The sequence below is a fragment of the Pteropus medius genome, unplaced genomic scaffold (genome assembly GCF_902729225.1).
Source record: "Pteropus medius unplaced genomic scaffold, Ma_sr-lr_union100, whole genome shotgun sequence".
In the NCBI taxonomy this organism is placed as follows: Eukaryota; Metazoa; Chordata; class Mammalia; order Chiroptera; family Pteropodidae; genus Pteropus; species Pteropus medius.
In genome coordinates, this window is record NW_024352787.1 from 2795038 (window position 1) to 2808911 (window position 13874).

The window sequence follows — 13874 nt, forward strand, 5'->3', positions numbered from 1 at the left end:
TTGGAAAGGGGAAGGTAAACAAGGGATAAATGCAACTCAGCCTCTCCCCACCCCCATGAGTTCAATCACTAATTGGATTAAGGTGATCTGCCTTCACTTCACTTACTGAGGATTTCTCAGTAGCAGCACAACATTTTGGACTGGATAATTCTTTGTCGTGGGGGGCTGTCCTGTGTTTCATAGGATGTTTAGCAGCATCCCTGGCCTCTACTCACCAGATGTAATTCCTTCTCACCAGTAACGCTTTCAACCTGTTGTTATTCTAAAAAATGTCTCCGGATATTTCCAAATGCCCCCGAGGTCAAAATTTCCCTGCAATGAGACACAGTGCTCTATCTGCTTATAAGAGAACTATTTCTGGAGAAAAGACCGTCATCCAAAGGTTCTGTAATCTTTTCATATAACATTTCCGACATTCAATAGAGTAAATAAGAATCAGGATCAAGGAAATAATAACAGACAATAGAAACAGATGCTTAAGTGACTCAGTTATCAAGATTCTCAGATACAGATATTAGAATAACAATAACAAATATATTCAAGAAAAAAATGGCAAGGTGGGTAATTAGCCAATATTCATAGCACAGAATTAAAAAATGTTTTTTTCTGAGTTTCACTCATGCTGGTTTGTTTCTTTATGGGTACATTTATTCGTCTTTTATTTTGAGCAAATTCTAGAAAATCTGGAAGAGTAAATTTAGGACACTTCCCTTCAGCAAGCATTTCTGTTAGTTTCTCTCAGGATATTACTGATCTTGGGTCTTTTTTCCCTATTACTCAAGGAGTCTGAGGTTCAACTTCTTTACTTTCTTTGCTTAAAGTTCTGATACAGATTTCTACCCTCAGGATCCCTTTCATGGGAGCTTATGGTAAATGCTCTCGTTCTGCTCAATAGTTTTTGTTTGGGAATATTTGGAGAATTGCATTACTTCTCATAAGCCTAGCAATAGAACAAACACTTTATTTTAGGTACGATATACTATTTGCTCTTCATATTGCTGGAAGCTAAAGCCCGTATACTGTGTATTTCATTGTAATATGGCTTTTGTAATGCTATTTCAAAAAGTAGAAACTAATAAAAACATTTAAAATTACATCTCTCCACCAAAACATGAATAAAGTTGAAAATTAAGTGGAGGATAAACAAGAAATTAGGTTTGGAAGGGAATAAGTTTAGTATATTTATTAACTATACTAAAATCTGGTATAATTCTTCCACAGTGCTTTGACTATTCTTATCCCTTTGCATTTACATACTATTAATGTCACCTGAATACCTAGGGATACGTTAAATCTATAAATTAATTGTTGGAGAATTACCAGTATTAGGGTTCTATTTTATAAACATGGTATACTCTTTTTTCTATACTTCCCATGAAGCAGTAGTCATTTTCTAGCAAAAAAAGAAAAGAGATATGTAAATTTAAATTCTCAGTGAAATTAATGTAATATCTTACCACATAACACATCATGGACAAGCAATCAATCCTTGGACTCTCAGGCAATCAGATGTATTTAAGCAAAAGATGACTCAAGACAAAAGTAATCAGGGTTCCTCCAACACTGTTTTCTGTGTGCTGTAGAGCTTATCATTGTTTAAAGCATATAATCGCTTAGCCTTTCTTCGTTCTCTTTTATTGCCTCATTTCATTCCCTGAATAGCTTGTGCAGTAGTGATGTTAACTGTTATTGCTAGGAATGATTGAATAGTTTATTTCTTTTGATACATCAGGTGAAAGTAAAAGTCATTTTACTGCAGAGCTGAAATTGCAATTTCCTGTTACTTCAAAGAAGACATTGCTTTTCAAATAATGGCATAAAAGTTTTTGACAATTAGCAATTACATGTGTTTTTGTTTTGTTTTGTTTTTATATTCTGTATTCACTTCTTTGATTTTATTGATGATTTGAATGAGAGAGACACATAAGCACAGTTTAACTCATAATATGAAGAGACCCAAAGTAAGCTCAGGTTTTATTTCAAATAAAGGACTAGTTATCCTACTTTTTCTATACTCAGAAAAATATGAAGGCTTGCACAAACGACCTGTATTTCAAATACTTCTATTTCCTGACTTTTTTTTAATTACCAATATAGACAGATAATCACATGTAATTGAACATTCTTTTTCTTTCAACACCCTTCTCTTTCTCTTTTCCTTAAAATTAGAAGCGTATTTTCTCTCTATACTGCCCCTTTGATATTCTTATCAAAATAAAATGTGTTCTCTTATCCAATAGAGTCCAAAGAAGGTGGAACACCCTCATTTATTTTGTCATTATATAGTTTTTCTAGTTAGCTAGGTTTAGCCATAAAAGAGTTTATAGTATTTCCTATGACTAATATTGAAATAGTGAAAAAGATGCTCAAAGAATTTTTCTCATATGTCTTCCCACAGTCTTTGAACTTTTCCATGACTATTAACTACTCTCTTTTGTTTTTACAGGCAATATTCATTAGGATATAATTTGAGAATATCTGTATTTCCATAGATCTGAATCACTTATGGCCCCAGTAAGTTATATCACTTGGCACTGTATTTCTATACTTAATTACTTTTATGTTGTAGCCAATGGCAGGAAGTATTTCTCTATCTTGGATTCTGTAGAAAAGAAATCGATATGAAAGGAATCATAAACAATTGCCTTTTATTTGTAATGGAAGGCAACAATTTTAATAAATATTAGTCAAATAAATTAGTATGATTTTAAAATGTGCGTTGCATAGTAATAGTCTTTGAGAAAAAAATTACAAGTAATACCGTGGTAGCTGCCATTGGAATCTAAGATATTATACAACTTGACCAGACATATTTGGAATATTTAATTAGAAACAGAACTGCTAGCTATAATTGGTACAGGTTTTTTAATCTAGCTCTATGATTACATCTGAGGCATTTAGCCTAATCGCTTTGCGTAAGAATAGGAAATGAATCTATGAAAAGCAAAAGTGACTAGTCCAGGGTAGAGAGAACCATATATTGAAAAATCAACCTTTCCCCAATGCACTATAATGTCACTTCTGTCATAAATCAAATGGTCTTATATTGTATGGGTTTCTTTTTCCAGTGTTTCTATTCTATTCGTCTCTTCGGTCTTTTAATGGCATTACATACTATATACTATAAATACTATAAATACTATATAGCTTTATAGCATGTCTTAAAATCTACTACTGTACTATACTATAAATACTATAGCTTTATAGCATGTCTTAAAATCTACTACTGTAATTTTTCTACCCATTTTTCTTCCACAATGCTTTGGCTATATTTATCCCTTTGTATTTACGTACTATTAATGATAACTAAATCTATAAATCAATTGTTGAAGAGTTAACAGTATTATGGTTCTAATTTGTAAACATGGTACACCCTTCCTTTTATTTATATATTCTTTAATTTCACTTAATGATTTATAGTTTTCTATATAGAGGTCTTGACATTTTTCATTAATATTACTATTTTATGTTTTTTTGTGCGTGTTAAAAATTATATCATTAAAAATGTTATGTTTGTTCCTGTTTATAAAACTATGACTAAAATTTTTAATATTAACCATGCGTGTTTTATGACCTTGCTAAATTTACCGCTTAACTTTAATAGTTTATATGTAGGTTTTTTGTTTTTTTTTTAATTTCTACCAACATAGTCATGCCATATGTAAGTAATAACAGTGTCTCCTTTCTTTAGGTGGCTTTTTATTTCTTTATCTTGCCTAAAGCACTAGATAAGATGTTTGTATAATGTGAATTAGAAGTAGAGATAGTGGACATTCTTGTCTTGCTTTTCTTTGCCCTCAATCTTTTGGTTTTCTATGAGTCAGTCTGTATATTTTCTACTGATTTATCTTCCAGTTTACTAATCCTCTCTTCTGTATTTTATCTACCATTAAATGTCTTTATTCAGTTTTTAATTTCAGTTACCCTATTTTTAAATTCAGGATTTCCATTTGATTATTTTTACAGACAATTCTGTGGCAAATTTATTTATTTAGTAATATAGTTTTTAAATGTATTACTCAGTTATTTTAAAATTGGTTACTGAACATTCTAACTTGGTCAACTGTATCATTTTTGAATATCTTTTTATTGTTAATGTTTCATCTTATTTTTTTGGTCATTCTATTCTGTTTCTTGACATACCTATTATTTTTTTATTAAGTATAAATATTGTTTAATGAAATTGATAGAATTTTATAAATGATGTTATCTTTCTTGAAGAGATAATTTCCTTTTTCTCTGCAGATACATGTGCAAAAATGGATAACCTCAATTTAACCAGGGGATTGAAATGATTTCTAAAGTTAAAATCTGTGTTGTTTATGTGATGTTCATCAGTGTCTCCTTTCTCAAAGGTCTCTGAATTCCAATTACTGTCTTTCTAGCCAGATGAAAAAATTAAAAGCTCTCTTTAGTTTATTAATCTTTTACATGTTGCTTTCTGCTTGATATTTCAGTCTTTTGCCCTAAAACATTTCAGACTTGACAAATGCATGAAGGGGATTATTTACATCAAAGGCAGAATTCACTTCCCTATGGTATCTTTTTCTTTAGGATCTTGACCACTTAAACCCAGGCTGCCTTAGGAGCTTTTGACTTACTTAATCTTATATACTGGAGTTTTGCTAGTTAAAAATTATTTCTGAGGCTGGTGACAATATGGAGATAGGACTTTCAGGTGCAATATGAGCTTGTTGAAAAATAATGTCAGTATAAAGTACCTTTTAAAGAAATAGCATTACTTAATGTAGAAAGTAATGTTACCTGAAATATATTGTTGGCATAGGAAAAAAAAATATGGAAGTGGAAGTTCATACTGAAGGAGAAACATATTAGCTGTGAAAAAATACTATACTATTTCAAATTCTATCAAAATGTATAAAATTATATGCAGATCTATTCATGAAAACTTTTACCCTTAAGTTATCTATTAATTTAAAATTTTTAGTGTTTCAACACTGTGCTACAAACAAATGTCACAGTAGTACTTCGGAAATCCAAACAGTAATACTTAAAATATAAATTTTGATTTTGGTCTCTTTAAGGGTTTTTATTGGGTAGGTATTCTTAATTTTGAAAAATTTTAATAGAGGTTTAATTATTTCTGAAGATTATGGAGCATATAAGATGTACATATTAAATTATGCCTTAAGTCTTTTTGAATCCAGAGCGTAAACTCTTAACATGTGTTAAAGACTACTTTCTTGTCTTTAGTTTCTTCAGTGATGGGAGCTTACTTCCTAGCATGGCAGTACCTTCCATTACAGACTACTCAAAAGGGTAGAATGTTATTTATTGCAGTATATTAAACCGTTACCCTATAACCCTTACTTATTGATCATGATTGTGCTGACCGTGCTGCAAAATGGCAAAGTTAGAGCAAGTTTACTATATCCTTAAGCAATTTAAATTTAATAAATTTAATATGGAATTTCTGGCACTTTGGCTACATAATTCCCAGGCCCTGAATACATTTGACACAACTTTATTGAAAAAAAATTGACCGAAATTCTGAATATGATGTTAAAGAATGTTCTCCAAAACTGAATGTAAAATTTGTGGTTAGGTATATATATAATTATTGATAAGATTTTATTTTAAAAAAACATTTAACTACATAGATAAATTAGGTCATTTTACTTATATATTTTTAAAAAATTTTAATATTTTTATTTTGAAATAATGTCAAACTTAGAAGACTTAAGAATAGTACAGTACTTTTAATACATGAATAATTTGAGAATAAGTTGCTCACAGGGAGTTCTATCACCCACATATTTAAACATACACATGCATGTATATTCTCATGTATGTGTGTGTATATATATACACACACAATGTTCTTTCTAATATTTTATGATTTGGGGAAATCAATATTGGTAAATTCAGAAACAAAGAATAATAAAATTATCAGTAGAAATATTGCTTTATGGAGTAATTTTTCTTAGTTTTAAAAGATTAGGTCGTTAATGGAAAATTTGTTATTTATCGTTATATAGATTTCATTGTTTCATTTAAAAAATATATTTGCTAAATATTCTTGATATGGGGAGAAAACCTATACTTGTTTCAAATTAATTTAATTAGCACTCCTGAATGTCTATTAAGGAAGTGATATATAATCATTCACACTTTGGAATTTTTTAAAGTCATAAAAACCAAGAATTTTGAAGTGACTAGGGCCTGATTTCACCCCACCCCTCTATTGCCCAAATAAAGTTCATCTTTAAGAAACTTTTTATAGAAACATCTCTCTGATTAAATCAACCAGAATACTCTCTTTCACTGGTGAATAGAATTTGTTCCCTCTGTTTATCCTTTGGCATTTATCCCATAGAGTACTTCAGGGTGAAGTATAGTTGCATGTATTTATGACCTAGAATGGAATCATTAAAATCAATACCAACGATAGGCTTGGATGCGATACGATTTATGTTTGCAGAATCCCAAAACAGTGTTCTGAAACAAACTACCGCCCACTGTCCAGTCAATGTGTTCATGAGCTAGGAAGAAGGGAATTTGAATTCTGATTGATATTTGCTACTTCATGATGAGCCACATTGATTAAATACTTAAGCCCCACATTTCCTACCTCAGTCATTCACTGACTTTTTAACCTTGGACCTGTCACTTAGTTTCTGAATTATATTGATAAATGAATGTGATATTGCTACATACATTTACCTAATTTATAGTTAGAAAGAAATGGATGGAGAAATTTAGTTTTTGTTTTGGAAACTATCTTAAGCTAAATGAAATAATCTCATTTAGAGGTCTAATAGATCTCCTCTGTGATATTCTGCTCAATACTTTGGAAAACCTTTAGAGGAAAGTGAGGCCTGGTATTCCCATTTTCCATCTTCAGTTTTAGACACTGTAAAGTAGACAACAGAAAATTATATTAGCACATTTGCTTAAATGTCTTATTTTCTCACAGTACTCATGATTGATTACTTCCTTTTTTTTTTCTAAGAAAGCACAAACAGAAAGATTGACATTTATATGTGTTTTTAAAAGTCATGAGCAACACTTCCTTGGCTAGCAATTTTATTGTTAACATGGCTTTAATTTTAAGAAGTTTCACTTCTCATTTTGAAATGGAAGGTGAAAGGTACCTCTTGACATTTAAATATCTGATGGAAGATTATTTTATCCTCACAAAAAATATTTGTGCTTAGATAAAATGGTACAGAATATTATAGTTCTCAAGTGTTCAATTTCTTCTCATAGAAATTTCAAGGGAACTTAGGATGCATTTGGCAGGAGCTTTTTCTAGTGTAATCAGGTTGCTATGGTAAACCTATTATTTTAGGCAAAGTATAACTGTGTTAGTAAAGTGCTAATCTCTTTTCTGTTTTATGTGAGACTCTAATTACTCTCCAACTATTGAGCATGTACTGCAAGTGTGGTTTTACCGTTTTAAAAAGTGAAAGAAAATAAGGTCATAGGGAGTGTGCCTGCTTTTACAATGCTGGCAGGTGCATTTGATGATATAGTGCTCTTTTAAACAATTTCATTTTGAATCAGAAATTACAGGGTTGTTTTTTCATTTTCCTTTCATTTTAGAAAAGTAGAATGAGAAAGAAGAATGAATTTTATGCAATTAAAATTCAAGCCTCCCAACATGTTTGTATTATAAATAATACTATCTATTTTTTATTGAACACTTATTATGTGTCGGGCCCTGTCCTGTTCTTAATATGTATTACAATATTTAACCTTTGCAATAATCCTGTGGTATTATTATTTTTATTATTCCCATCACGCAACCATGATAAATGAGGTTTAACTTACTTTTCCAAGAAATCACATTTAACAGTGGATGTGTCAAGATTAAAATCGAGATTAATTAAAAGTCAGAGCTTGTGTGTTTATTTGTATCTGTGCCATAGAATTTATTTCCCTTCCTCTTTGTCTGACTGACATTTAACAAACATTTTAGGACTCATTCCCATGTTACCTTTGCCAGAGAACTTCTGTAACCCTATAGGGTATATATATTCATGTATTTTACCTTTAATCCCTCTACTATAAAACATTGTTCAATGTTCTAATTAATTTTGTGTCTTCAGCATCTTTCACAATACTTAACCCATAGTTGGTATTCAAAAAGTGTTTGTTGAATGAATGACTGAGGGAGTGGTCAAATAAATGCAATTTTTCAAAGTTAATAAACCTTGTAGAATCTATTCTTGAGAAAGAACACATATGTGTTCTCTGTGTGGTGTAGTTTAAAGGAGGTCAAAGTCATTTTCCACCTAAACACTTCAAATGTGAGCATATAGGATCAAAATGATTTCTGTGTGTGTGTGTGTGTGTGTGTGTGTGTGTGTGTGTATGTGTGTGTTGTGTTTTCAATTATGGCTTCTGGAGATGATTTCAGTCTTAGTTACTTTTCGGGTCCAAACATCTACCATGTGGTGTCTGAAAATTCTAGATTTTCACTCCTTCACAAACACTCAGTGATATTACTGGTGGTAATGGAGAAGAGAAGATTCAATTGGTCACTAACACTTAATGAGGTATGAGAGTTTATCCAATTAGTTAATCAAAGGACTCTCTCCTGACTGTTAATCCATGAGATTAAGGGGTAGTGTCCTTTTTGTTTATCTCTGTATCTACCCATCTAGCACGTAGTAACTAGTCACTGCTGAATTGAAGGCTCTGCCCTATGGAAATGAGACATTAAGAAAATAAATTTGAAGAGAATAAGGGAAGAAGGCCAAGTCTGAAGATTGAGAAATTGGTCATGGTTAAAATTGTGCAAAAAAGAGGAATCCAAGAAGAAAATAAAAACTTGGAAGAAAGAGAGAGAGAGGGAGGGAGTGTGTGTCTGTGTGTGAGAGAGAGACAGAGACGAGGGAGAGAGAGAGATGGAGAGAGAGACAGAGAGAGACAGGGAGACAGAGAGAGAGAGAGAGAGAGAGAGAGAGAGAGAGAGAGAGAGATTGGTTGGAGGCCAAGAGAGGAATAAGGAGGGAAAGAAAGAAGAAAAGGAGAAAGAGATATACAGCCTGAAAAACAAATGTCACCTTCACAATTTCATATAGTTGGCCCTATCCCAGTGTTAGAAAATTAGCCTCTACCACAGATAAACACTTTTTCTTCAGGCAATGCTTTGAGATATCTCTTCATTTTCATTAAGAAAGAGTCACCCAACATTTTTAACTATTAAAAAGGACAAACAACAATAGCTGTAGAACTGACTGAGGAGTGAGAGATGACCTTTTCATTCCCTTGTTCACTCTGTGCCCTTGAGAGACAACCTTTGAATCCCTTGTTCACAGTATGACCTTAAGCAAGTCACATATTATCTCACTCTCAGAACTTCATTTTCCTCCTCTTCAAAATCATGGGGCTAGTTGGTTAAACTTGATCATCCTTCATGACTTTTCCATCTCTAATATTCTCTGATTTTGTGAAATAATTAAATGATTATTTCTACCATAACTGCACTGTAGCAGTTAGTAAGTTAATAAGGATGAATATTAGTGAAATTACTAAATACATCTTTGATCATTCAGTTTCTAAAAATGAAAATGTGGCAATCTACATTTTATAAAAGTCTTAAGCTACTCTTTTTATCTCATCTTATAATTCAGCGATATGTAGAATAAAAATTCTGCTTTCTCTTACTTCAGTATTAAAATAATGGTATTTTATGTGCATATACCTTGCAGCATCTTGTGAGCAAATTCCCAAAGAACAAAAAAACAAAAACCTGTTAATGTGAGTTTCTTCTGGGCTATATCAGGTAAAATCTTAGTAGCTAAAAGATTTCAGAAATTTCAACTATTTTTATGAACCAGGTGACTTCTCAAGAAAGTATAAGTACTTTAAATTTGTAGTTTATTTCCATGGGATTTATTAAAAGATATAAATAACACACTATTAATAATGATCATCATGTATTATTTCTATTATGAATGATCCATTTTTGTTCTTGGTCTATTTTTTTCATAGGTGTACATTATTTGTTATTTATATATGAGCTCTTATATACAGTAAATTTTACTTATTCATTTTATTCGTGTTAATACTTTGTCTTGGTTTATGTTTCAGTCATGTTATTTGTTGCTTTAAATAAATTAAATATTGTATATTTTATGGTCAAATTTATCAATTTTTTTGATGTTTCTGATTTGTTGTCATGTTTAGAATAGTCTTTCTCACCTGAAGGTTATAAAAATTCCCAACTATATTCCTATCTAGTATTTTTTGTTTTAAATTTTTACATCTAAATGTTGAATCTCTTGGGAACTTATTTAGTTATAACGAGTTAAGTAAAGGGACAGATTTCTTTTTGCAACATGGCCCACCATTTCTACCAGCCTTGTTTTTTGAATAACCCATTATTTCCAGAAAATCATATAGCATATTAATTTATAGCATTATGAATCCTTAAGTAATCACACACCAAACCATGACTCAGGTGTAGAAGTAGAATAATGCCAAAATCCCAAGATCTCTCTCCTACCCCTCCTTAAATATCTTCTTCCCTTGAAAAGATAACCATTATTCTCACTTTCTTGATAATCACCTCTACCCATTTCTTTAAAACTTTTCACTTAAGTATATATTCCCAAACACTGGGGTGTTTAGATGTGCCTGTTTTGAAATTATGCCATCAAACTATACGGGTTTTTTTTTTTTTATGGCTAACTTCCTGCAATGTACATTATGTTTTTAAGATTCAAGCATGATATACAAGCAGTGGTGCTTTCTTCATTTTAATTGGAGCACAGTGTTCTGTTTAAGAATATAACTGTATATATGTACCACAACTTCTTTAGCCAATCATCTCTCGTAGGATACTTCAGTTGCTTTCATGTCCTGGACACTGTGAATAATGCTGCTACGAACATCAGTGTGCAAATATCTTTTCAGATATGGATTTTCGTCTTTGGGGTAAATACTCAGGAGAGGGATGGCTGGATCATATGGTAGATCAATTCTTAGTTTTTTAAGGAACCTCCATACTGTTTTCCATAGTGGCTATACCCTGATTTGCAGTCCCACCAGCAGTATATGAGGTTTCCTTTTTTCTCTACATCCTCTCTAGCATTTGTTATTACTTGTCCTGTTGATTATAGCCATTCTAACAGGTGTGAGATGGTATCTCACTGTGGTTTTGATTTGCATTTCTCTAATAGCTAGCGATGTTGAGCATCTTTTCATTTTTGTTGGCGATTTGTATGTCCTCTGGGGAGAAGTGTCTGTTCAGATCCCCTGCCCACTTTTTAATTGGATTTTGTTTTTTGTTGTTATTGAGTCATACGAGTTATTTGTATATTTTGGATATTAGGTACATATATACAATGGAATATTACTCAACCATAAGAAGAGATGAAATACAGCCATTTGCAACAACATGGATGGAACTTGAGATAATCATTCTAAGCGAAATAAGCCAGACAGAAAAAGTTGAAAATCACATGATATTACTTATATGTGGGATATAAACCTAAAAGCAACAAAGGAACAGGACAAACAAACAGAGACTCATGGACATGGATATGGTAGTGGTTACCAGAGGGTAGGCGGTAGGGGAATGGGGGGAGGTAGATGGGGTCAAATGTAGGGGGGTAGGGGTAGGGTGAAGTGGGTAAAGGGGATCAAATATATGGTAGCCAAAAGAAACTGGACTTTGGGTGGTAAACACACAATAGCATATACAGATGTTAAATTATAATGTACACCTGAAAATTATATGATTGTGTTAACCAATGTTACTCCCAATAAACTTAATTTAAAAAATAAATAAAAATATGTTTCTATAACTAGCAAAAAAAGAATATAACTGACATTTTTTATCTACTCTTTTACTGATGAACATTGGGATCTTTCTCCTTTGATACTATTAGGAATTGTGTTGTTATGATTGTTCTGGAACATCTCCTGGTACTAATGTGAACCCTTTTCTTCAGGGAATATAACCAAGAATTGAATTGCTGGTTCATAGATTATACATGTTGAATTTACCAGATAATAATAAATAGTCTCCCAAAATATTCTACCAATTATACTTCTATCAGCCGTAAAAAATAAAAAACAGGTTTGTATTTCCAAACCACTGCCAAATTTGTTACTGTCAGTATTCAAATGCTTGTTTGGCATAGAATCTCATTATAATTTTAGTTTGCAGTTCTTATATGATTAAGGGGGAGCTTCTTTTCATTTCTACTGATAGTGTGAACTTTCCATTAATACAAATATTTAAAATTTTTGACCTTTCAATAACCTTTTTATTTAAATTTTTATTATAAAAAAAGTCAGTAACGTTGCTCAAAACAATTAAGTATTTGATATTTGGAAATATCATAGTTGAATATTTTTATTTGGAATTAATTCTTAGTGGAATTAAACAAGTTATATAAAATAGCAGAAATTACAGACTTACATATCTCTCGTTTGGCATTATATTCCCATGTCTATTTTAATCTAGTACTTATGGAAAATGTAATCTAAGGCACATCTTTGAAAGAAGGTATTTAGTTATCTTAATGATTATGAGAAAATTTAAAAAGCTTTAAATTAAGTGAGATATATCTTATTTATTAAAATGATTAGTTAAGCATAGAGCTCTAAATGGTGCCTTTTGTGAATGTCTTGACTTAAAGTAGTTTATAAAAAGTTAAGTGTCCAATTTAAATGTTTAATCAGAACTTTTAGATATTTTCTTATTTCATTACTCTTCTTTGCTAGTATACAATCAGCCTTAAAATATAATTCATAAAGTTTGCAATTCCTTATAAAATGATATCACTGGACTTTTCATATATGCTGAAAGATTATCTACTTTATTAAAATTTTATAGGAGTAGGAAGACACAGCATAGAGTAAATTTAGATAGGTTTTGGTTAGATGATTTTGATGATGTTGACTAAATTAATTTTTTCTCAGTTATTTCTACCCTTTCTGTCCATCTTTGAATGGCATTTTAAAAAATTACGTGGTTTCTTTTTCTTTCTTTTTTTATTAAATTTATTGGGGTGACATTGGTTAATAAGATTATATAGGTTTCAAGTATACAATTCTATAATGCATTTTCTGTATATTGCATTGTGTACTCACCACCCAAGTTAAATTTTCTTCTATCACCATATATTTGACTCCCTTTACCCTTAACTTACCTCTTGCCTCCCCTCTTCCCTATGTGGAAACAACCAAAATACCCTTCAATAGATGACTAGATAAAGAAGATGTGGTACATATATACAATGTGATATTTTTATTTCTTTGAGCATATCTTCCTTTAGATTTTTTTCTCAACATACTATATAAAATAGCACTTATTAGTGCTAGACATACAAACTTCCATTAACCTTTGTTCTTATAAGAATATTAATTTGATAATTATTAAAAAACCATAGTTATATCTCCATAACATTAAAATAATAATTGAAGTAATAATGTCAATAATAATGTAATTTAATAAATAAAGGAAAAAGATTGGACTCAAATTCTTGTTTAAAAAATGTAAAAATAATCTGTATGTCAGTGTTTCCTATGACCTCGACAGAGAACTTTGCTTGCTGCTAACAGGATACAAATCTCACTGTCAGCCTCAACCATAAAGCACTCATCGTTTATGATAGGGTTCAGGCATGTACTTACCTAATATATAATTTGCATTCACTGATCTACTAGTGGTGTGAATAAAGTGCTATGAGATCACAGAAGGGGATCAATTCTGCCAGGTAACCGAATAAGGATGGTGGGGAAGTTTTCATAGAAGAGATTAGATTTGAGCTGGCTATTGAACACTGGGTAGAATTTTGTAAAGTGGTTGAGTGCACGACAGAGGGATGAAGTGGAGCACATAAGCAAAGTCTCTGAACATGACTGCACTATGAACATTAGATTTACGATTG

General features: G+C 31.3%; 1 protein-coding gene and 1 long non-coding RNA gene across 2 annotated transcripts in view; both read left to right on the plus strand.

The window, feature by feature from the left end:
* ITGBL1 (integrin subunit beta like 1) overlaps positions 1 to 13874 on the plus strand; it is a 173927-nt gene that overhangs the window by 132163 nt on the left and 27890 nt on the right. The gene's annotated exons all lie outside the window — the stretch shown is intronic.
* On the plus strand, positions 1589 to 4789 carry LOC120591501 (uncharacterized). The gene is made up of 2 exons (XR_005649904.1): positions 1589 to 2514; positions 4246 to 4789. It is a non-coding gene; the product is annotated as an uncharacterized LOC120591501 (long non-coding RNA).